General features: G+C 43.5%; 1 protein-coding gene across 1 annotated transcript in view; it reads left to right on the top strand.

The window, feature by feature from the left end:
- The window catches only part of TSPAN7 (tetraspanin 7), a 103,762-nt gene that overhangs the window by 43,761 nt on the left and 34,007 nt on the right, over positions 1-25,994 (top strand). The gene's annotated exons all lie outside the window — the stretch shown is intronic.

Below are 25,994 nucleotides of genomic sequence, written 5' to 3'. Positions count from 1 at the left end.
AACTAGGATATTGCCTGGGAACCACAAACAAGCTACTCTGAGCTCTTTCAATGTAACAGATACATGTTTGTTAAATTAGGCTGTGATTCTCAAGATCATAGAGACCTGATTTGGTATGTGCCTGGTAAATATGCAAACTATACACAGTACTGTATATGTGTTTATTACTAGCCATATTATAATTTAGTACTAGACCTATTGTGACCTATTGTGTGGAAAACGGTAAAGATAAAGGCCAAGGGCTGTAGTCATACTATGCAAATAATATTAGCATAGTATATTAAGTGCATTTGTCTGGCAACTTGGAGGAAACTTGGAACAGACAATTGAGCTATTCTGCTAGCCTGGCCTGACCTAATCTGGCTGTAGCAATTGCCTGTGATATCACCACCAGCCCACAGTGGTGAAGCTTAAAGTCCATGGTGATATCAAGCATGCTTAGCAGTGACTAGGTTGTGACACTTACCTGAGTTTTATTGGATATGTACTTTGGCCCCTGGTTCTGCAGAAGGCATATAGAAAGGCTTGCATTTACAGAATACAACATTGTTCAGGAAATCTGCTCTGCACAGTACTAGAAATGCACTGATGGATCATTTGAGGGGGGGGGGGAATAGTTGCCAATGGGCTTGGAAGAAATAGTGCTTACTAGGCCATTTCAGGTTGAGACAATGGCCATGGGGGAAGGGATGAGTGCCTTCTCTTTGCCTGCCACACTCATAATTCAAACTGGGGGTCTTTGACAGTTGAGTTTCTAATGTGAGACTTGCAGCTGATACTTAACCAGAAGTCCCCATGGTACCTATGTGTAAACTTAATGTGTAGTCTGAACACATCTTGTATTCCATTTTGTTTATGAAAAGTTGCAGTGGTCCACTGCAGCTATATTTCATATGCTTTTTTGGTATGGGTTCCAGCTGAAGCTTTGTAGGCCACCCATTCATATTGATCAGCCACAAGTATGACAAGAAAACATCCTACACATCTGGGAGATGCTACTGCAGAGGAACATGACACCGTAGGAGCTTTAGTCTTTCCTATGAAAGCTCTTGAAAATGTTTTAGGACCTTCAGAGTACATGTGTGGTTGTCTTCCATCTTACCAATATGATATGGTGCTGTTGTAGTGAACAAGGGGCATTTAAATAAAATCACTGAACAAACAAATGTTTTCTGGCAAGGACATTTTGACTAGGCACATTTCAAGAGCAGACAAGTATTACATACACGGTAACAATTCTGCTCTTTGGGGAAGAATATGAAGTTCTAGTGTTCAGCATCTGCAGACAGAGAAGTGTTTGCTACCACCTTGAAATTTTGTGTTCTATATGTGAAAGGAGACAGTTGTCTCTTTGATTTATGTTATGTGTAGTGCTTAGTAATTAAGTGCTGATGGTGAAATTGCAGCTGATAAAAGCTATTTGTGTTTGGAAGCTTATTGGCAAATGGGGAGTGGAATTGTGAGTTGCCTCTTTGCAGAATCTTGATAATGAAACCTTTTTTGTAATGAACTGAATAGAACTTGATACATTTGTTTATGTATTGTGTGAGACAGAATAACTAGAAGAAACTCCTTTATAAGGTATGTGATTATAGCTTAGTTCTGAGATTCTTCCTGTGTCTCAGATAGACCAATGGAACCAGAAGACATTTTTGTTGCCTATTGGGTTTGTAGTTTTAATGTGGGGACCTGTAAAATATTATTTCAGAAAGACAGTAGAGAAAGATGGGGCTTTTCTGCACACCATAAATTTAGCATCATACTTACCCTCTGAAGACACTGCAGTCCAGGCATTCCACATGATGTTGCCAACCTCCCGCGTCTGCTTGCTATATCCACCATTTTAAAGCGCCAGTTGGTAAATCCCAAAAAGTGGATTCACCAACCTAAAGAGTGCTATCCCCCAGCAGACAACCAGCAGGCCAAGATCATAGAGGTGAAGAAGTGCTACGTCCGCCTCCAATGTCCTGCCCTCACACCTGCCTCCCTCTCCCTTCTTGCGAGGGACAGAAAGTACTTTTTAAAAATTGAGAAGAACCTGGAGCAGCAAATAAGTGGACAAGCGTGCAGGCCATGCCAGAATAAAAGTATTTTTTTCCAAAGTTGTAACACAAAGAATGCTTTCTCTAAAGTCATTCCCCCACCAAAATCAGGAATAATGTTTAAAAGTATCTAAAGACTAAATTTATTCCATAAGATAGCGATCCCCAGCCTGTGGGCCGCGGACCACATGTGGTCCGTCAACTAATTGGAGGTGGGCCGCAAAGGATGCCTTCCCCCCCCCCCCCGGCCCTTTACAACACACTTCGGGTGTCATTGTCTCCCATCACTCCCAGATGGGACTATCTAGTTGCAGAGAAACAAGCTCAGGGTTCCCATTGATTTGTCATTGTCATGAGTTAAAATTTCCATGAAAATAAAATGTTCCTTATGTTCATTGTTGTGGCATGTCTGTATCTCATTTTGAAGGGATGTTTAAACATTACCATAGCGATCAGAGAGCGTTAGGGCAGTGGTTGAGAGTAGAGGAGTAAACTACCCCCCCACACACACACCAGGGCAGAGTTTGCACTTACTTTGTTTATTCCATTGTCAATCCTGTTGAATTCAGATCGCTTTGAACTCGGTTCTTCCTCTTCCCCCCCCCCCTCCCCATTGAAACAGGAAAGTCTTCTGCACGTGGTTAGGGAGGCTCAGAAGGTGGGGGGGGCTCTTTCTTTTCTTGAAGCCTCTTTCTTTTCTTGAAGGGGGGGGAGGAGCCAGGCAGGGAGCCTCTCTTGGAGGAGAGGGGGAGAGGATCGAAAAAGGCAGAGGAGGGAGGAAAAATCCAGGACCGACAGAAGTTGAGAGAAGTTAGGGGCTTCTCCTTTAAGGCAAGCGTGTCACATGACCAGGTGTAGCCTATCAGAGGTTCTCTACAACGGAGCTTTGTTTCCCAAATGGATATTGAGGGTTTTCAGCACTCTGAAATATGGCACACTAAAGGTAGAGTCACTCCAAATCAATCCTTCTTGCTGCAGAAGGAAAATTAAAATTGCCCAAAATCCAAACGGAAATCGCATTCTATGTAGAGGGCAGGGACTGAATCGATCTGGGGTTGGAATAAAAGCTCCGTGCAGTTTACACCCAGGCCTCAGTAAAAGGCGTTGAGTGGTCCCCGGTGATAAAAAGGTTGGGGACCACTGCCATAAGGGATGATGCTCAAAATGCACTATGCATCTGTGCATTGGTGTTTAAATAGAGAAGTATTAATTTAAAAAAAATTAGCGGGCATTGCAGGACTATAAAAACATGGAGAAAGGGGATTGGCTGCCTGGTTTGACTGACAGATGGAAGAGAGTCATGTAAAAAGTGTGTTGCTCTCTTCTGCCATTTCCAGTAGCAGTTGGAGGGTGAGAACCCCCCAAAAGGCAACAGACTAGAGCAAGACAGCAAAAAGGTGAAGATTGGCTGAGAGGTGCGATAATATTTAGTGCTACAGCATTCACCTGTTGTAATGTTGTAATGTTATACTGATGTGCAGAAATGCTGTCAGTTATCTCGTATGCCATTCCTTTGATCGCAGCAATGTCTCCTTTAATATCTCCCAAGTAGGGTTGCTAGGTCCACTGGTCTGGACAGGGGTCTCCCACTTTCCAGATGCACCTCTCTTCCAGCTCCCCCCAAACTTACCCTAAGCTGGTAAAAAACCCTAAGCTGCATTTTAACATGATGCACTGACTTCACCAAAAAGTGACATCAGGGTTGTTGGGGGAGGAGTGATGCACTGTTTTGGGGGCAAAATTCTATGGTAAGAAGCAAAGAAGAAGCAACTCCTGACACCTCTGACACACTGACATCACTTGCAGGTGACGTCAGCATGTCGCATTGTTCCTGGAAGGCTTCCCCATTAGCAGTACCAATGGACCTAGCCATGTTGAAGAGTGGCCATGCTTCTTCTGATCCACTTCATGCCTTCATCATAGCTTCTGATAGGGAGGGCATAGGAAGAGGTAGTAAAGGTGGGGTGACATTGAGGGGAAGGTTGCAGGAAACATAAGAGTTGTTGTGCCTATAAAATCATCAGTTTGTCCATCTCATGGTTTGTACTTCATTTTGGGTGACCGCAGCACTTAACACTTGAGATGAGGAAGATTCCTTTGGCTTTTCTTGTTGCAGGAGTTACTGACCCCCCCCCCCCCCCCGTCCCTCTTTCCTTAAACTGTCCTGAGCCATATGGGAAGGCACTATAAAAATCTAGTAAATAAAAATATTTGTCATGTTCCCAGCTCATGATTTAAGCAGCCCTATCTTTTTGGGCTCAAACCATTATGAAAGGAAGTGCCATAGACCGGAAGCTGCCACCTTTCATTTTCCCAGTGGATCATTCAGTCACCCTGAAAAATTAATCTTGGAGGAATTGTTGCCTCACGATGGAGGCTTCTTTCCCCCATTCGATTGAAGTGATAGAAGTTTGCTTGTGAACTTTAAAAATAGCATTTGCAAATACAGATGGACTGTCAAGGTTACTTTCTTAAAAGGAATTATTTGCTCTTGATAATAACAATGGTCTCTCATCCATTGCAGCCCACTTCCTGCCTGCTTTGCTCCTGGCTGAATAAAACAAGGAGAAGAACGTACAAAGCAACCACTAATAGTGCCTGTTCATGTCAAGCTGCAGAAGTGCCAGCATAGATCTTGTCTCTAGCTTGAGGGGGCTGACATTTTGTGTGGTTACAGCAGTAGGCTGAGGACTTTCCTATTAATATTCAAGACATCTTTGTTGCCCTGTCTTCTACAGTTGAGTGCATTCTGCAGAGCACTAGCTTATACTGTATGGATGTTAAAAATAGTTCTTAAGCTGCTAACAGGCAGAACACTATACCTTGTTGCCCTTTAGCCTAGTATTATCAACAAGATAGGAAAACGGAGTAATTAAATTCAAGAGTAACTAGCTTGATTATATATGAAATATAATACATACTTGCTTAATTGTCCTCACGTTACAGTTGTAGATCCCTAAAAGTATCAAAGCAAACCCAAATCTTTGTGAAAAGTCCCTCTGAGATAATTCCCTGTGTTGTTGTTGTTAGGTGCAAAGTCATATCCGACCCATCACGACCCCATGGACAATGATCCTCCAGGCCTTCCTGTCCTCTACCATTCCCCGGAGTCCATTTAAGCTCGTACCTACTGCTTCTATGACTCCATCCAGCCACCTCATTCTCTGTCATCCCCTTCTTCTTTTGCCCTCAGTCGCTCCCAGCATTAGGCTCTTCTCCAGGGAGTCCTTCCTTCTCATGAGATAGCCAAAGTATTTGAGCTTCATCTTCAGAATCTGGTTTGTTCGCCTTGCAGTCCAAGGGACTCGCAAGAGTCTTCTCCAGCACCAGAGTTCAAAAGCCTCAATTCTTTGATGCTCAGCTTTCCTTATGGTCCAACTTTCACAGCCACACATTGCAACTGGGAAGACCATAGCCTTGACTAGACGCACTTTAGTTGGCAGGGTGATGTCTCTGCTTTTTAGGATGTTGTCTAGTTTTGCCATAGCTTTCCTCCCCAGGAGCAAGCATCGTTTAATTTCTTTGCTGCAGTCCCCATCTGCAGTGTTCTTGGAGCCCAGGAAAATAAAATCTGTCACTACCTCCATTTCTTCCCCATCTATTTGCCAGGAATTGAGAGGGCCGGATGCCATTATCTTAGTTTTCTTGATGTTGAATTCCCTGTGTACAAAACCCTTCATGATAGAGTTAAAAGAGTCCTATAGAGTTGAAAGATTCCTTCCCCTTCAAGGATCGCTTCCTTATCGTGGCGAAGGGGCTTGCGTAGCTCAGTGAAGCTATGAGCTATGCTGTGCAGGCCCACCCAAGACGGACAAGGTCATAGCTGAGAGCTCTGACAAAAGGTGATCCACTGGAGAATGAAATGGCAAACCACTCCAATATCTTTGCCATGAAAACTCTATGGACAGTTCCCAAAAATTCTCTGTGTACAAAACCCTTTGTAATAAAGAGTCGTAAACACTAATAAATATGCAGTGGCTGTCTTGCCTCCAATGGTAGAACAGAGGGGTCTAGTCAAGTGTTCATGGTTAGTGATTCGATCAGTGCAAGCAGTTGCTAGGGCTTTAGGGGTGATTCATCCATGCATGTACATCATTCAGTGCCTCCTCAGTCAGTGACTCATAGTTAAACGCAGGAACTGCCTGCCTTAAAAAGTATTGCGTCTAAAGAGATGACGAATGAGTGAGGTGAAGACTCTCTCTGTGTGATCTTAGATCACTGTTTCACACATGCAAGTCACTGAATAGTGAACATTTATGTGTGAAGTCAACCATAGTTTATGTGCTTATAGTACCTTTTGTTCTGCATTACTTATGATTTGCATTTGTAAGGAAGAGATTTGTGTCTTGACTGCCTGCCAGCTCTAAACTGCACTCTGCAAACTCTCGGCCTTGGAAATGAAACAATAGAGGGTTAGGTGGTATCCAGCCCTCTCTTGTCTCTCCACCCTCATTCCTGTGTCCTTAGAATGCAGTTGCTGGTGGGTCCGCTTTGGCCTCCTCCATCCCATTTTTAAAGGGAGCCCTATAGTCTGTGTATGCTTCTTGCAGAAGGAGAGTCTCAACTGGGTAGGCAAGTGTCAGTTTCCAGGGGCAAGTCGCTGGACACTGTTGCTGCGGCCCTCCCCTTTGTCTGGCTGTGGGCACAGTAAGTGACCTTTCCTTCTTGGCTTGGTCCTCTCTTTGCTCCCATGTCCCTGGGAGCAATGGTAACCTGGTGTCTGAGATTTGGCATTCTTAGGTTCAGGAAATATTTCATAGCATTGGACAGCTGCCAAGTGAAAGATGGTCAGCTGACTGGTCAGAGGACAGGGCAACAAGTTTGCTGGCAATCCTTGTTACCATTTGCTGTAAAGTAGTGACTTCTCATACTCTGTGTAGAATAGTGATCATGGCCCAGTAATTTTATTCTTAGATTTGAGTGGTGGAAGTGAACTGGGTAACAAAGGAGCCCAATTTCAAATCATGATTGTACTAGCTTGAGAGAAATTGGTGCCAGGATCTCAACATTGATTGTCCTAGCTGTACCCACCATTCCATCTCCATCCTTCTTTTGGGTAATGTGGAGCAAATGCATTTTCAGATTTACTGAATGATATGAGATTCTGGAGCTTATGCCAGTTGGATCTCTGACTGGTTTATTGTACTGAGCCATTGTTTGTGGTGGTAGTTGTTGTTGGTTGTATATTTTGGTGGTTGGTGGTATATTTTGATATCCTATATCTTATGGAGCAGGGGTAGTCAAACTGCGGCCCTCCAGATGTCTATGGACTACAATTCCCATGAGCCCCTGCCTACCCTTATTATAGAGCAACACAATTGTGTGTCGTAACCATTGTTTGTAATGCTACTCTTGAGTGATTCTGCTCATTTTGGGCAGCATGTCTCTGAAAGCTGGCTATGACGGATGAAACATCTGTATGTGACTTCAGGGAGATTTTAAATGAGGTACTGCCAGTTCATCCCATTTCATCTTTTTCCCCCTCTTGCAGTCTCAGTTCTTGCAGTATCCCACTGTGGTTGGCAATTGAGGATAAGTGAGCTGGCTGGAGCTGCTTCCAAATAAGGCAGGCTTTCTCATCTAGGGGTTCTTGACAGCCTGGGAAAAATAGAAGTTAATTAAATGTGTATATATATTTAAAATTTGTTAAACATTTATCAGGTGATATGACCATATATAGTCATGTCGACCCCCCCACCCCACCCCAATGGGCAGTGATGGGCCTGGAGGGGGAGGAGAGGGCACCTGAGTGGGCATGTACGTAGTTATGCTTCACAACCATATTCGGCACAATCATTGCACTTTGGGGGTTTCTCGAAGCCTGAAGAATATTTCAGGGGGTTCCCAATGGTGAAAAAGTTGCAAAAAGCAACCATAAGGCAAAGATAATGATGAAATGCACACATCAAATTCTGTAATGTGGAAAAAGTATCAATTTAATGCTATGTTTGAGAGAAAAAGTTAACTGTGCAGCATACATCTTTCATTGAACCAAGTTACCTGTGGCCTTGTTTAATTTGAAAGCCAGTGGTGTGAGATGGGTCAGCTTTAAATTCAACTCAAGTTGTTGATCTCCTATCACAAGCTTGCAATCTTAGGACTCTTTGAGTTTCCAAGCATTAAGTTATGCTAGTGGCAGAAATGCTTTTGTAAAGTCTTTCTGATGACCAGGATGCAGATTGTCTCCTTAAACTGATCACTGCTAATTCCAGGTGGGTACCCATGTTAGTCTGTAGCAACAGAAAGGTATACAGTGCCTCCATAAAGATTATTGCAGCTATTATTGATCTATCAGTCCAGTTTATTCACATAAGAAAGGGGTAGCCTGTTACAAAGAGATGCTGGTTCCATACAGTTCAGTTCAGTGAGCAATTGGTTCACTCAGAATAGGTATGAAATACTTTCAACATCTTGGAAAGCCCTTATCCAGCCAGTGCTGGGGAGGCTGCATTGGTTACCAGTTGACTACTTGATCAAGTTCAAGGTTTTAGTTTTAATCTTTAAGGCCATACACAATCTGGGCCCAATGTACATGAGGGACTGTTTAATTCCCTATGCTCCCCGCTGGGGCCCTTGTGAGGTTCGCCTGGCCTCAACCAGGGCCAGAGTGTTTCCAGTCCTGGCCCCTGCTTGGTGGAATGAGCCCCAAGAAGAGCTGAGGGCCCTGATGGAACTTCTGCGGAGCCTGTAAGATGGAGCTTTTCCACCAGGCATTTGGTTGAGGCCAGAATGTGGAAGATGTGGCCCCTCCTCTGGTGCCCTCTGGTACTCTATCTCTGTTACATCTTTCCCAGGCACATATGGCAGATTGGTAAGGGGGTAGGTCTTGGGTGGTGATTGGGGAAGGTGGGAGGACTTTTTAAATGTTATATCTTTTGATGTTATTGTTTTTATAAGCTATGTTGTAAGCCGCCATGGGCTAGCTGGCTAGGAGTGGCAGCATAGAAATTAAATAAATAAATAATGATGATAAATCACTCTTGTAAGATGGGCAAAATGTAAAACCTAGTATAGGATGAAATGAGATAAGCAGATACAGTAAGAAGTTACAGAATTGTAGCTGAAATATCATCTGTAAGGAATTGGATATGGAATCATAGAATCATAGAGTTGGAAAGGGCCATACAGGCCATCTAGTCCAACCCCCTGCTCAACGCAGGATCAGCCCTAAGCATCCTAAAGCATCCAAGAAAAGTATGTATCCAACCTTTGCTTGAAGACTGCCAGTGAGCAGGAGTTCACCACCTCCTTAGGCAGCCTATTCCACTGCTGAACTACTCTGACTGTGAAAATGTTTTTCCTGATCTCAAGCCTATATCGTTGTACTTGTAGTTTAAACCCATTACTGCGTGTCCTTTCCTCTGCAGGCAATGGGAACAGCATCCCGCCCTCCTCCAAATGACAACCTTTCAAATACTTAAAGAGGGCTATCATGTCCCCTCTCAACCTCCTTTTCTCCAGGCTGAACATTCCCAAGTCCCTCGACCTATCTTCATAGGGCTTGGTCCCTTGGCCATATGGAAGATATTAGCAGTTATTTAAAAGCCCCAAGTGAGTTAGGAGTCCCTGGTCCCTATTAAACTCTGAATTAATTTTAATTTAGAAATTTTGCAGCAGATTCTTCTTTTTAAGTTCTGTTATAAGATAACTGTATAGTTTTATATCAGCAGAATTCTATGGAACCTTAAATTGAAATATTACCCACCTGGCTTTTGAATTTGTGGTCTTAATGTCAATTTATGGCAAATCTTTTGCTCTATGCTTCCCATCTTATGATTTCGTCTTTAAAATAAGCTCCTAACCAACTATAAAAAGTGCTCCCAAATATTAAGACAATTGCCTTTGGGCTTTCTCAATGGATGGAGGAATCCTGTGTTGCACTTGTGTTGCGATAGCTGGCTGCGGCGCAGCTGTCATGCCACTAGTTTCCTCCCTAAGTGGATAGCTATCTGAGGATTGAATGGGAAAAGGTGCCTCAATAATGTAACTGGGTGCTGCTGCTGTAGCCTCCGTCGTGATCCTGCCGCAGCATTCCTTTCCAATGTTGTTGCAAGTCAGAGGTGCCTTGAAGTCCAGGGCACGCAGGATCAGTGAGAGTCATGAGTTGAAGAAGCCAAGCAAATCATCACTTACTGTCAAGGGGTGGTCGACAAGAGTCATGCTTCCCCTCTGCCACACTCCTTTAAAGAGACTGGCTCCCATTACAATCCCTGTCACCATGGGTGGAGGAGTGTATCACCCATTAGTCCTGCAGCCAGCCTTCATTGGCGCTCCATACACACATGGCCTCAGAAGGCGATGACAGACAAGAACATGGATGTGAAGGTGCCCCATGTTCACTGCTTGCTGCAGTATACCACAGGGCATCCATGCTGTCGAAGGTATTCCTATGCCTGCCCATATGCCACCCCACTGGAAGCACAGCAGGAGTGGCAGGTGTCATTGTCATGCAGGAAGGCCTGTAATATTCCAATAGCCCCTTTCTCAATGTGCCCCTTTCTCTCATCCATGTCCCATGCTTTGGCAATAAGGCCTGCCACGTGTCCAGCAGCCACCATTACAGATGCTGCCAATACCTCCATCCATCAGTGGCCCCTGGAGCAGGCATCTTGCCACTCTTGACAGGTTTCCAGCCACTCATGTTCAATTGCTGCCCACTTGGAGGAAAGGATAGGATGGATGAGTTGTGCTGGACATGGGTCCTGTGCCCTGGGGCCCATCAAGGGGCCAAAATCCCCCATCCTCTGGAACACCAGCATTTGTGACATCTTGCCACTGTCCAACAACTCCTGTGACTGCAAGGCAGGCCACTGCCATCCAAAGACATTGGGTTCACCCTCTGCGTTAACTCCTTCTTAGGTGCTGGAACTGGAGACTCCATGATGCAAAGTGACTGCAGGACCATGGAGGCTCTTATTGTGAAACACCTCCTTGGGCCAGGGTATATAGTTTGTCTACGACAGTGGTCCCCAGGGACAGGTCAACACTTCACAATTTTACTGAGGCGGGGTGGGGGGTAGTCTTTTGCCGAGGGACGTCGCCACCACCTTAGCCCCTGCTCCACTTGCTTTCCCGCCAGCGCCCCTGACTTCCCGCCGCCTGCTGGGGGGCGCTGCCAGCAGCAGCTGCGCAGTGCCACGCTGAGGGGGAGCCCCAGTCATGGCGGCCACCGGAGAGCACCAAAGGCGAGTCGGAGGCAGAGTGACAGGGCAGCTCCCGAGGCAGCAGCCGGGGAGGAGGATGAGGAGGAGTCGCAGACTGGTACCAACTGATCCACGGACCGGCACCGGTCTCCGGACCGGGGGTTGGGGACCTCTGGTCTACAGCATCAGTAATAGATGTCAGGGAATAGGGACCTAGAAACGGGAAAAATAGAGCAATAATTCTATGGAAACTCCCAGGAAGCTGCCAACCCCCTGCATCCCAGCCCTCCCCAGTGTCACCTCCCTCAGCCTGTCAGGGAGCCTGGTTACCATGTTCCTTGTCACTGTCACTCACCCCCATTTCCATGTTAGGCATATAAGTATGGGGACCCTGGCAGGAGGTCCCAAGGGTGTTGTAGGTGTATCTGGCTGTGGAGATGAGGGTATGATGTTGGAGTCACCCTCTTTGGGAGCATCCTTGGCCCTCCTTGCTGATCTTTGAGATTAGGCCTGTTGCAGAATCTTCACCTTGTGACTAGCTTGTGGGGTGGAGGGACATAGGTTAGGACAATGGGGGGGGCGAATAGAGGCAGCATGTGGCAGGACCAGGCATCCATAGCTGGGGGTCAGGTGTTTGCAGCAAACATGACACCACTCCAGTGTTGTGTCACCTACCGAGAGGAGGGAGCAAAGGGAAGACTAAGGATGCAGGTAGTGATGTCCCTTCCAGGGGCATGGCAGGGGACATGGCCTGCAGACATCACTTCTGGGGCTCCTCAAAGGCTGAAGAATTATTTAAGGGGCTCTTCCACGGTCAAGGTTGAAAAAGGCTGCTCTAGAAATTGGCTTTATTTTAAACTTGACACGTATTCTTGTAAATATGAAAATATACTGTTTTAAAATATATTGGCAAACACACAATGAAATGTAATTTTTGATATTTAAAGAATCCTTTAATTTAAGTGGCAAACAATATGGAATTAAATTCATTTTGGGGGAAATTTACAAACAATTTTTCCAGTTTACAGAAGAAATGATTAATGTAGTAAGTGGTGATGATAATAAATCTACCTGTTTGGAACAGAAGCATATTAATGCCAATGTTCACCAGTGTTTTCAATTCAGTAGTGACTTTTAAAAAGAGCTTATTTTTTGTATTTTTGAGAGGGAATATTCAAGAAAACTTTGTCTCGTGTATATATATAAGCAAAGTTTTATTGCAGTGTTTGTTTGTCAAAATAAAATGTTATCAAGTATTCATAACAGGGAAGTTGATGATATTTAAACTGTACTCCCCTGGTGTTTGTTGATGTCTGTAGTAACCTTAATGTGTTTTATGGCATTATGGGAGTGTTCTTCAGTGAGCAGCGGGATTGTAGTTTGATTTAGAACTGAATGGGAGTTTTAGATTAGAATTTGGAGGATTCCCTAGTAGGGCTTTTTGTGAAATTGTAACATCTAGTAGTAGTTTAAGTTTTCCTGCATTTTCTTAGATTGTCCACAGACATCCCCTCCCCCATTTTTGCTGTGAATGTTTACTGCTCAGTAGTATTTTTAATTTCACATTTTTGTAAAATTATTTTCAATTTCACATTTTTGTCTCTTTGCTGCCTAGTGTCTGAATGGTTAATCAACAACACATAATCCTCACTAAATATTGTAAAGGTGACATTCCAATATTATTCTATACCTCTCAGTAATTTTTCAGTGTCTTATTAGACAAATTTGAAACAGAATTAGAACTATACTTCTAAAAAGAAGAGATTAGATTTTGATGCATTTTTGTGTCATGTTGACCATATTGCATCATTGACTTTTGATCAGAGTTTATAGTAAACTGCCCTCTCGTGGTGCTTATTGATGTCTGCAGTAACCTTAATGTGTTTTATGGCACTGTGGATTCATAAATGAGGGTTATCATTATGTGTTTTACCATCTACCGGCAGCTATAGACAAATCCTAACATTTTATGAATAACCCTCAAATATAACTGTACAGACATGGATTTTTGTATTTTATACTAATGCAGGTGTCCCCAAATTGAACGACAATGCTTCTGCATTAGACTTAGGCAGCTGTTTCTAGAGATAAAAGCACCAGATCTTCACAGAGCATAGCCCCCCTTGTAATCTAAAGGCCCTCCCAGTTTCAAGCAGAATGGACAAAGGAGGTTAATTTTACAGACCCCAGAAACAAGTACCTCTCAGAGTACCACACTTCTCTCCGCTGATTGCTGTGGGGGAGGAGTAATGATGGGGGGGGCAGGAGACCACCAGTCACTGGCATATAAAAAAATCCTCTCTACATCCATTTTTTAAAATTTAATTTTAGAGTGGCTGACTGACAAACAATTTTACCTTTCCACTGAATACTGCAGTCACATTCCTCCCTTGTGGTCTATTGTGCTAGTTCCATCAGCCTGGATGTGCTCTGGGAGCTCATTCCAACTGTTGGGGGCCAGGCCAGAAAATGTCCTTGCCCTGGTTGAGGCCAGATGTACCTTCTTGTGGATAGGGTCCACCAACTGATTGGTATTTGCTGAGCAAAGTGCTCTCGGGGGGAGGGGGGCAAAGATAGGCAGTCTCTCAGATATGTAGGTCCCAGCCTGAATGGCCTTATGGGTAAGAACCAGGATCTGAAACTTGATTCAGAACTCAAGTGCTAACCTGTGCAGCTGCTGGAGCACAGGTTGAATATGTGACCTCCAAGATGTTCCAGTGAGGACCCTGGCAGCTGTACTTTGGACCACTTGTAGTTTCTGAAGCAAGGTTAAGGGCAGGCCCACGTAGAGTGAGTTACAGAATTCAAGCCTAGAGGTTATCGTTGCATAGATGACTGTGGCTAGGGGTTTTCGGGCAAAATCGGGCACTAGTAGTTTGGCTTGCCAAAGATGGAACAACTCCATTTGTGCTACTCCTGTGACCAGTGCCTCCATGGACAAGGAGACATTGAGGATCATACTCAGATTTCTGGCTGAGCTTGAAACTGATAGTTGTACTCTATCCAGACAGGGCAAACACACTTCCTCGCTTGGACCTTTCTTATCTATCCACAGGACCTCTGTCTTTGATGGGCTGAGTTTCAGGTGACTCTACTTGAACCACTCTGTTACTGCTTCCAGATATCTGGCAAAATTGTCTGGGTGTGAATCCAGGTGGTCATCCATCAGGAGTTAGAGCTGGGTGTCATCTGTATATTGATGACACCTGAGCCCAAACCTTTGGACCAGCTGGACAAGAGGGCACATAAAGATGTTAGTCAGAGAGAGAACCTCCCCACATGGCCTGAGGTTATGTCGATGCAATTGCATCTCTCCAACAGCTATCCTATGTCTGTGATCCTGGAGAAAGGACATCAACCATTGGAGGATTGTCCCACGTATCCTGGGATCAGCAAAGTGGTGAGCTAAAAGCTCATAATTGACTATATTGAATGCTGCCATGAGATCAAGTAACAGAAGCAGCAGTGATCTGCCTCAGTCCAACTGTCCCAGTGACCAGTGCCCTTTCCACCCCATGGCCAGGTCGGAAGCCAGACTGAGACTGAAGCTTCATCTACGTATGCTAGAAGCTGGTCTGTGGTGGCCCTTTTAACCACCCTCCCTAGAAGGACAGTAGTTGGCAGGGTCCCGCAGATCCCACAGTAGTTTCTTCAATAATGGACGGACCACTGCTTCCTTCAATCCCTCTGGGAATTCCCATTACCTGAGAAACCAGTACTGTCAAAGAAAAATGGGACTTTTTCTTCCGCTGACAGTATTAATTAAGGATTGAAACACGAAAAACTTGGATATTTTAGGGGGGGGTGTGCATTTTTTATAATGTCTAAAAAAACTAGACTTTTCTTACTGTTCAGAGAATTTTAGTAACAACGTGAAATTATGTATATTTTCAGTTTGGGAGTTTTGGAATGCACACTCCTTATGCATGTAACAAAAACGTTGTTCTATGTTGTCTTATATCCTTACTAACTCCAAAACGTGTCATTTTGTGCAAAAAAAGAGTAGTTGCATGAATTCAGATTGGAATGAATATATGTGTCAATGACTTCAAATATCCTATGTGAAGGATGTACTGCACTTTCCTAAGTACAAATTACTACATTTTTCAATGTTTAGAAAACATGTTATTCCTCATAAGGGAAGTGGTGTCTTAAAGGAAGTTGTCTGGATCCTGTGTAGCAAATTGGAAACAAAAGCCACCATCTGCTTTGCAAAGATAAAGTGGTAGAATCCAATTTCTGATAGCATTGTATCAGCAAAACTAATAACAGTAGTAAATTTTCTCTATAAGATACAGAATCACCAAACATACACAGCTGCTTTATATACCAGTTTGGACTCAACATTAGCAGTAACAAGGTCATAAGTGCCATGTTGATGCCAGCTTATCCAGAGTTGCAGCCTTCTAAGTTTGTTAAAGTCACTAGGCTTGGAATGGTGCAATTCTGTTTAGGAATGTGCTGTGAGTCTTCGATGCTGCTGAGTTGAGGACTTGCATTTTTAACTCAGATTGAACAGTGTGTGAAAAAGGTTGAAGGCCCATAACATCCCCCCCCCCCCCAACTCCTGTGATACCTGTGGTTAAACAGTCATACAGCCCAGGCTAATTATGAATGTCCACGTTTTTAAAAAGTCATCAGTCTTTAGGAGGCCTACACTTTAAGAACCAAACTGGAAATACAACTTTGACTGATGGCATGCTATAGCCCAACCTTGGATACTAACTATGGTCAGTACTTGAATGGAAGATAACCAGGGATGCTTTTCAGAGGAAGATAATAGCAAACCACCTCTGTTCCTTACTTGCCTTGGCAGCCCTTTGTGTGGGTTGCAATAAGTTGGTGCATTTTGACAGCATGGTAACTAACTTGGAACCAGGCCCTAGAGCGTGGATCCAAAGAAGTACACACAGTGAGGCCAAGGACAGGTGGGAGATATTTTTAAAAGCCACAGATAACTGGACACCTGCAAGCCAGAGCAGGCCTACAAATAATCATGTTAACCCTTGAGGCAAATCAAGGTGTTTTGCCTCACATGTATACTAGTAATACAACTTCAGAATTCTTAAAATATGGTTTGCCCAATTCTCATATTGCTTTCTGTCAAATATGTTAAGAGTTTTTCTATTAATAGGGCTTTTCTTATTTTTCCATTCCTTTGACTGGAGCACTATCGTTTATTAAAACCTGTGTTTAGCTGCCCACTGACCGTATTGTTTCCTATACAAATTAAGCCACCAGCTGTTTGTTTGCATATGTGGACACTTGCCAGTGTTTCTCCACTATGTTGCAGAAGAAGGGGAAAATGTATTCCCAGTAGCCTGACAGCCATTATCTAAAGAATTAATGAAAAGAAGGAAATGCAGCTATGAGAAGATATGGGGTGGGAGGAAGGAGGGGACAAAAGTCATGGCCCCTTAGGTTTTTTCTTAAATGCATTAGTTGTAATATAGCCAAGTAATAGGCAAATGTTCTTTTACCCTAACATTTTCATTAGCTTCCAAAACTTGTTTTTAAACTGAAAAGCTGAATTGAATACATTAATTGTAAACAATAATTTTTATGATTTAATAACTTTATCTTGTTACATACTCTAAAATCTTCTATTCATTTCTTTGGGAATGTGTCTGTGGTGGACACGTGTGATAGTATACACATCGTTACTGCCCATGGCACATCCCAAAAAGCCTATGTATGCCAGGCGCTTCAGAGTATGCCAGCTTTCCGTTCATAGTCCCCCAACTTGCAAGGAGAGTTGCAAAACTACCGCCAACTTGCAGTCTTCATTGCTAGCAACCGACTTCCATTATAAGGTGACCCAAAGCGAAAGGTAACTTACTTTTCTTGAACACTTCTTGCTCTTCTGATTGTTTATTACAATACAAGCCTAGATATGAAGACTGAAGGTCATAAACCTGAAGATATCTTCTTTATCATTTTGACATGTTCTCTGACCCTGTGGATTTACTCAGACTTTCAAGGTCTGCAAACACTGCTAATTCACAAAAATAAAATAATCTTTGTTACTTTTTTTGTTGTTTTTTGAGATTTGGAATCCAGAGCTCTGAGGCAGCTTACAACAAATTAAATGCTCAATATATCAGTAAAGTTATACAAGTAAAGCAAAAATAGCAGCATGCTTATAATAAAAATGTCATTAAAATCCCCTTTAATGCAGCAAGACCTAGATAAAATAGTTTGGCCATCACATCCTTACTAAGAAATATTAATCATTATTCTTTTCCTGACTACCAGTGCCTTCTGGTTCCATAAATTTTCTCTTTTAGAGTAAACCATAAATAACATACATCCAGTCATTAAACATCTAGTCATATACCTGGCTGTGGATCCCTGGCCCCAAAGAGACACGTTGTACCTCAACAAGGGCCAGGGCCTTTTTAGTCCTGGCCCCCACCTGGTGGAATGAGCTCCCTGAAGATATCAGAGCCCTGCCGGAACTTCCACAATTCCGCAGGGCCTGCAAAAAGGAGCTCTTCCACCAGGCAATTGCTTGAGGCCAACTGACTCATAACATCTACAGCCCCCCCCCCCCCCCAGACTGAGAGGCCGAACCTACCAAAGGAGTGTCAAAGTTATTGTGGAAATACTGTTCTAGTTCTAGTTGGTATGTTATCGTTGTTATATTGTTATATTGGTACTGATACTGTTCCATGTAAATGCTCCAAAAGGTTTTCTGTAAACCGCCCAGAGCTGTAGGGAAGGGTGGTATAGAAATCTAAATAAATAAATAAATAAATAAATAAATAAATAAATAAATAAATAAATAAATAAATAAATAAATAAATAAATAAATAAATAAATAAATAAATCAAATAAATAACTGTTCAGAAAGCCAGTGCCACAACTTGAACATTGTTTAATTTAGCCTCTTTCAACCTTTTGATGATGAAGGAGCCCCTGAATTAAATTTTCAAGCTTTGAGGACCCCCAGAAGTGATGTCAGCTGGCCACCCCTCCCTGTCATGCGCCTAGGAAGTGACATGTCACTGTAAGTGACGTCACTACCAGAACCCTTCGGCCTCCTTTCACTCCCCCTCACCTTTACTACTACTAAGGCGGCTCTGCCTTACGTTGGCCTGAAATTATGGCAGGAGCTATAAAGACAGTCCAGGCCCCACATACCACAATGCAACCAACTTTCCCCACTTTGATTTTTACTCCCACAGCCTAACCATCATGCCCTCTGGGTGGGGGCATCCAGTTCCTAGTCTGTCCATTAAGGTGGCAGTAGGGGCAAAGTCTGCAGGCCCCCTCTATAGCTTCCAAGGCCCCCTGGTTGGGAATCCCTGGTTTAATTTGTAGGAAAACAGTACTTTCCGATGAGGAAGCCCTTCCCTGATTGCTAATATGTGGGTAATTCCCTTTGCCTATTAGATAATGTTGGAAACGCCACTCTGTTCTGAGGCACTTTATTCTTCATAATATGTGCCAAGGCCATGTTTTGTTGCGCTAGTTAAGTCCTCAAGTTAAATATGAGAGATAATGTAGGAGGGAAGTTATTTTGGCTTTTAATCAAACCCTTTTCAAGAACAGCAGAAGACACATATTTGGATATTAATAAGAGGGTTTAATACAAAAGAAAGAGCCTCTTGTGGCACAGGGTGGTAAGGCAGCCGGCATGCTGTCTGAAGTTCTGACCATGAGGCTGGGAGTTCGATCCCAGCAGCCGGCTCAAGGTTGACTCAGCCTTCCATCCTTCCGAGGTTGGTAAAATGAGTACCCAGCTTGCTGGGGGGTAAAATGGTAATGACTGGGGAAGGGAATGGCAAACCACCCCGTATTGAGTCTGCCAAGAAAACACTAGAGGGCATCACCCCAAGGGTCAGACATGACTCGGTGCTTGCACAGGGGATACCTTTACCTTTACTAATACAAAAAACAAATCTTTCAGTGTTTAGTCCAGCAGGGGCACTTCTAGAGTTTCTTCAGGTAGAATTAGTAAGGAGCAGTATGTTTTCCCCATAACGGGGATGACGATACTTTTTCAATTCCTCTGTCAGAATGGGGCTTGGAATGCTGGGATATCTGAGGCTATAGACAGGAGTTGCTCCTTCCTGCCTCCACAGGGGTCCGGCTAGAGATGCAAAGACCAAGAAAAATTCAGAAAACGCCCATGTTCCCCAAGGATGCTTTTTCCATTTTTTCCAGTAAAACGTGGAAAAATTGAGAGCACTGAAAAACCATGTTCTAGAGATGCAAAGACTAGAAGCTCTGGACTCCAGCATCTGCCCTGTCTCAGGGTTTGCTGATGCCAGTCCTGCCAGCATAGTTTCAGATTGGCAATATGATTGGCTGTGCAGATTTTTTAAAAGTTGTTTCAGCAGCAGCTGCACAAGGATTTTCACTGTCTTACCCTGTGTACACATAAAATATTTTTAAACAGTGTGCTGATTTTGAAAGACATTCCATTAAACTGAGCTTCTGCCTTGAGTACTGAAGAGTTACTAGGGGAGTTAGGCGTAATCTCACACCCTCATATTTTGTGGCTGGTTCTGCCTCCATTTTTTTGTTGGTTTCACATCCTGTACAAGTCATTTGTAGTTGCATCTTACCTTTGCCAAAGAATCCCACATAATTAAAAAGACTGTGTGCTCCTGTTTTTAAGTTTAGCTTAATATCAAAACATCCTGGCAGTCCTCCCAACTATTGTTTACCATAGAAGTTGTTTGCTACCTCTAGGATGCTAAAATTAAAGATACACGTTCTGTGGTAGCATAGGACAATCCATGCCTTTTTTACCTCTAGACTGGATTGTTGCAATGCTCTCTACCCTTGAAGAGCATTTGAAAGCTGAAGCTAGCACAGAATGTTAGGGCTAGACTGCGGTTTGCGGAGCACTACTGGGAGCACATGACTCCGATATGGCAGCAATTTCACTGGCAACTGATCTGCTCCTGAGTCCAATTCAAGGTCGTGTTTTTCTCTTTTAAAGCTCTATGTGGCATGGGGCCGTGGTTTCCGAAGGACTGTCTTCACCCATATGTTCTTGCCCTGAAATTAAGATCATAGGGAGAGACCCTCCTGACACAGTCAAAAAGTCTTAACTTGTGGGCATACAAGAGAAGACCGTTTGGCTGGCAGTCCCACAATTATGGGACAGCTTCCTTAGGGTGGTATGCCTGGACCCCTCACTTTTGATATTTAGGACACTGTTGAAGATAGTTTTATTTAGGATGGAATTTGATTTCTGTTTATTGGCAGTCAATTGTGCTTTAAAGTATTTTATGGTTATTATTTTTGTTTTATGTTGTAAATCACCTTAAGTTTCACAAGACTGAAAATGTCCCCCAAATTTCTGCCCCTCCCCAATCAAAGTTATTTTCCCTATAGCTTCAAACTTTGTGGAAATTTTACATATCCAGCTCCATGCCTTTGGTTTACCAATGTGCTGTGTAAATGAAGATAATGATAATTTAGCTCAAGTGACAGTAGCAGAGAATTGGTGTCATATCATATAGAGTAGGACCAAGAACCCATTTGAAGGCCTGTGAAATGGCAGTGACAGCAGCAAATAAAGGGATTTTTTCCTCTTCTCTCATCACATCTGTTGAATTCTGTTGAGCTCAGTTGTTTAGTGATTAGTAAATTGATGACTCTTAAGTCAGAGTCACAAATTGATAGTGACTTGTCAATTACCTGTGATAATTTAGATGCCTATTCGAATATAGATGGATTACAAGAGTCTTTAGAAGTACCATCTGGTCATGTTTGTATGAATAGTTATGAATTGGCCACCCAGAATAATGCTGATGGAGTTAGGAAGGCCACCACTTGGACATTAGATACATGTCCTAATTTACTGCTTAAAGGATGTAAGCTCCAGATTATGACACCTCTTGTTAATATTATTAGCACCTCCCTGGCTGATGGAGTTTACCTCTTGAAAGTGGATGTGACTAGATCTTTGTTGGAAAGTAAAACTTCTGTAGATAAAGAGAGAATTATAAACATATATTTTATGAGAGACTTTGTTTGAGAGAATTATAAACATATATAAGCAGAGATCTGCAATACTCCCTACCAGCATTGCTTCTGATGCCGCACGCAGCTCGGTGGGGGGATGGACTCATGGAAGGGGAATGCCCTATCCCTGGTTGGTAATGCTGATGTTCTGGAGAAAATTAAGTTGCCTTCTTTGCTGGAGGAACAAATGAATATGGAGGCTAGACGCATTGCCACCTCTCTCCCCCCCCCCCCAACTGCATCAATAATATTTTAAAATCTGCTTTGGATCTAACTGATACCTGCTACCATAACCAACATGCTTGTCTGGTTTCCCCAGTGGGGAAAAGGTGTGAAGGATCAAGAGACAATCTGGTAGATCTTATATGAGAGAGTAAAGCAAAAAGAAGACATGATCCTAGTTTTCTCAGGCTGCAGAGAAAGATTAAGGGAAGCATGGAGAGGAGACCGAACACACAAGTGTGCATGCACACACACACACATGCAGAGGAAGGTACCACCAATGTGAATGATTGTGTGTTTCAATGCAGGCACATTCCTTCTTTGAAATGTTTGTCCACTGGAATGCACATTTAATAAAACAAAAATAAACCCACCCCTTTCTGAGCAGGTGGATTGTGCTGGAAATCATCAGTGCAATGAACTGAGTTTAGATTTTGTGCAGAGGCTTTGTTGAAAATACTTTTCACCTTGGAAGTGTGGAGAAGACCAGTTTTATTAAAAATGGGGGGAAATGGGGAAGATATAAGACAGTGGTGGCATGTTTATGAAGTTGTTTGAACACAAGAAAAAATTTCTAACGCTGGGTTATGCAAGTGAATTTTAAAGGCTATATGAAAGACACCAATATTTTGCAAAAGGGAGAGGTTTACCCCTTTTCTTTCTGGCTGTGGTCTAAGTTGGAATTGGAAACTGCTGGCATCTTATTCAGCTGAGTCCCAAGTTTAGCTCAGGCCATGTGGCTGTACGACCTTTACGCTTCATAGACCAAACTGTTTAGCTTCTTACTAACTAAACTCCTTAGTGACCTACAACCAAGCCCCATTCACACCTTCACTCATGTGGTGACTGAGCAAGCACATGGAGATGGGAGAGAAACATATGGTTGTATACATGTAGGCTCTGTTTAGACCTGCTGTTGATCATAAGGGGCACTGTGACAGTAGGTGCAAGTTTGCTTCCTACCTACCCCATCTGTTCAGTCTACATAGAGGCCTGAACAGAGCTCCAAGTGAATGAACATTCAGCTTCCATATTATCACTCCATGCCCAGTAAAGAGCTGCAAGAAGGAAAAGACATCACTGAATGTAAACACAGACACCCAACATTTTAACATTTTTCCTTAATATGTGTAGAGACTGCAGCTCTAATAGCAAACAGAACAAAGAGGGCAGGCAGCTCTTAAGAATGTGACCAGAGAGAAAAACTGTAAGGATACGTTTACAAATCCTGGGTAACATATTTGCCACTGAAGTGTTTGAGTCATTTTGTTTTTTTAATTCAACAGCTTTTGCTTCCTTATCATTGGTAGCAATGTGACATGTATAGTTTTCTTTACATTTCACAAGTGTCTTATTCAAACCTGACAAGGGAAATGTTTATTAAGAAACAGCTATCAAGCTGGTTAGGAGATGTTTCTTGCCCACAACACCTACAGAGCTCATTATGATTTTTTAAAATATTAGGTAGCATGATTATAAGACGCTCTGGTATTCCCATCAGAGCATCTTATAAACAAATCATGCTACCTAATATTTTGTTAACTTCAGATATTTTATTCTCTTTTATTGCACGCTTATGAAGGCGTAGGAGATGGTGGCGAAGTGGAAGTTCTTCACCTCCATTGTATCCACACGTTCTTGCCTGTCACAATTATTTAGGGTAGCTCAGTTGCTTACCGCCCTCGAGGGCCAAAATTCTAGCCAGTTGGATTAGAGCTGTGAGGCATTAGCAAGCTTTTTGGGGGGTAAAATTTTGTCGCTCTGCCGCAATCTATCTGCTATGTTTGATGCAGAACGGGAACTAGAGGCCCCTTGGCTGTCTTGGGGAATAATGTTTGATGGCTTCAGGCAGCTCTGTTTAACCATAATGGACAAGTTACTAGGGTAAATGAGAGCAACCACCTGCCCCCTTGATCCCTGTCCATCCTGGCTACACAAATGAGTGACCAGCAGATAGGAGGCTCCCTTCGGGCTATTCTTAACCTCTCCCTGTCATCTGGGGAGTTCCCTGGAGCATTGAAATGAGCGGTGGTCTGCCTTTTACTGAAGAAACCATCACTGGATCCGTGGGACCCGGACAACTATCGCCCAGTCTTGGAACCTGTGTTTCTGGGTAAGGTGGCTGAAAGGGCCTCCATGGAGCAGCTCCTAGTGATCTTGGATTAATTTTTGGTACTCAATGCATATCAGCCTGGGTTCCATCCTGGCTACACGGTGGGGATGGTGCTGGTTGCCCTGATGGATGATCTCCGGTGCCAGCTGGATAGAGGTGGTTTAGATCTGTTGGCCATGATTGATGTGTTCAACCACAAGTTGCTAGCCTACCGCCTCACCGGATCTGGGATACTTGGGACAGCCCTTCAGTGGCTGATCTCCTTCCTGTAGAACTGGACAAAGAGCGTGGCAGTGGGGGAAGAGTTGTTGTGTCCCTTCCAGCTCCCTTGTAGAGTTCCACAGGGTTGCAGTCTTCTCCCCCACACTTTTCAATATCTGTATGCACCCTCTGGCCCAGCTGATCCAGAGTTTTGGGATAGGCTGTCACCAATATGCAGATGACTGAGCTCTATCTTCTAATGGATGGCTGCTCACACTTTCTCCCAGAAACATTTGGCAGATGTTTGGAAACTATGGCTGGAAGACTTGAGCAGAGTAGCCTGAAACCTAACCCCTCCAAGACAGAGGTGTTGTGGCTGGGTAGGAAGGGGCTGGTTCAGGAAGTGCATTTATCCAGCCTGGAGAGGTGTGTGCAGCTTAATGTCTCTCCCTCCACCAGGAATCTGGGGGTGATTCTTGATGCCTCCCTATCGATGGAGGCACAGGTTATGAGAGCCTGCACAGGAAGTTTCCAAATACACCAGGCAAGGGTCCTAGCACCCTATCTGTCACCAGTGCACCTAGCCATTGTGATCCATGCAACGGTCACATCTAAGATTGATTTCTGTAACTCACTCTACACAGGCCTGCCCTTGGCCTTGACCCGGAAATTACAGCTGGTGCAGAATGCGGCTGCAAGAGTCCTCACAGGAACTTGGAAGCCAGTGCTGAGGCAACTGCATTGGTTGCCAGTTGTGTTCTGGATCAGGTTCAAGGTTTTGGTGTTAACCTTTAAAACCATCCTTGGTCTGGGCCCCATATATCTGAGGGACCACCAATCACCTTATGCCCCCTGCAGGGCCTTGTGCGCTGCGGTGCTAATCTGTTGTTGTTCCCCTTGACCTGGGACAGGTCCTTTTCGGTCCTCACCACAACCTGGTGGAATGAGCTCCCAGAAGAATGGAGGGCTCTGACGGAACTTTCACAGTTTTGCAGGGTCTGCAAGATGGAGCTCTTCCACCAGGCATTTGGTTGAGGCCAGGGTTGTTTAAGATCAGAGGCCCATTCCCGTCTCAACTATGTAATCTGGCTCCCCGTGGACATCTTCCCTGAAGCACTTGGGAAGGCTGTTGAGCAGGGGAGGGAACGAGGATTGTTTTTGTCAGCTGGGAGGGAATGTTTTAATGGGATGTGTTTTATTATCTTATTGTAGGACTGAATACTGTAATTTACCATGAGCCAGTCTCTGGGGATGGCGAGTAATAAATCAAGTGAATAAATCAATTTTTGTTTGGACCTAAACCATAATCAGATTAAGCTTTAAAGAAAGGGCAGCAGTTGAATATCTGCTGGACTGAAAGACTGTGGGAAGCTGATACCTAGTGTTCTAAAAGTAGTCAGTTAATGCAAACCGGTCTCTCTTTGGCTGCCATTTATTTATTCTCAAAATTATGCCATTTACTGACTGTGTCCACTAGATGTCAGCAAAGAACATGTATGTGTCTCCTGTTTTCTGTGTCAGTCATTGTAATGGGAGCCAGGCAGTATTTCATTGTCATGATGTAACAGTCGGCGTCAACAATAGCATGCAATCTGGCTATTTCTTTAAAATGTGTAGGACAAAGTCAAATCCTGGATTAGAAAAGCATGAGTGATCCTTTTCCATACTTCCATGGAAATCTTTCTGAGACTGAGCTGCTTGCCTCATATATGTTAAATGATTGAGACTGTCTTCAACATTTGAGACAAAAATCAACTTTGTTTTCACTTCTGTTCCCATCACAGTGTAAAACCTGCACTGAATTGAATGTTTGAGGTGTTTTAATTTTTTGGAATCATATAAACTTATGGGACAATTTCCAAAGTATGTTTTAGGGCTGCAGTTACGTGTCTCGTGCAAGGAAATGTGAAGGGTTGCCTCTTTTTTATTTTTAAGGAAAAGCAATTCCCAGAGGGGGCAGCTTTCAGTGATGCGCTGTAGCAGGGGGAGGGATAACACCCTTTCCTCACTTATTACTTTTCCTCCTTAACTTCCCCTCTTGGCAAGTAAACCTGCAAAGGGAAACATTACTTAGGGGGAGAAATGGTTAAGCAGGGAGAAGTTCAAAGCACCTTCCTAAGCCACCTTTTCTAATTCACTTATTGTTAAGTTACCTTTTCCTTATTAAAAAAAAAAGGCTGTCCTGCTTCTGTTAGACATATTTAAATGCAATGTAAAGTTAAATATCTTGGTGTGAAAATGACAGTACTGTTTACCATTTCAGTTTCTCATGAGAAAACAGTAGCATAC

This window comes from Paroedura picta, chromosome 6 (assembly GCF_049243985.1).
Source record: "Paroedura picta isolate Pp20150507F chromosome 6, Ppicta_v3.0, whole genome shotgun sequence".
Classification (NCBI taxonomy): domain Eukaryota; kingdom Metazoa; phylum Chordata; class Lepidosauria; order Squamata; family Gekkonidae; genus Paroedura; species Paroedura picta.
This window is presented reverse-complemented; position numbering and strand designations above follow the sequence as displayed.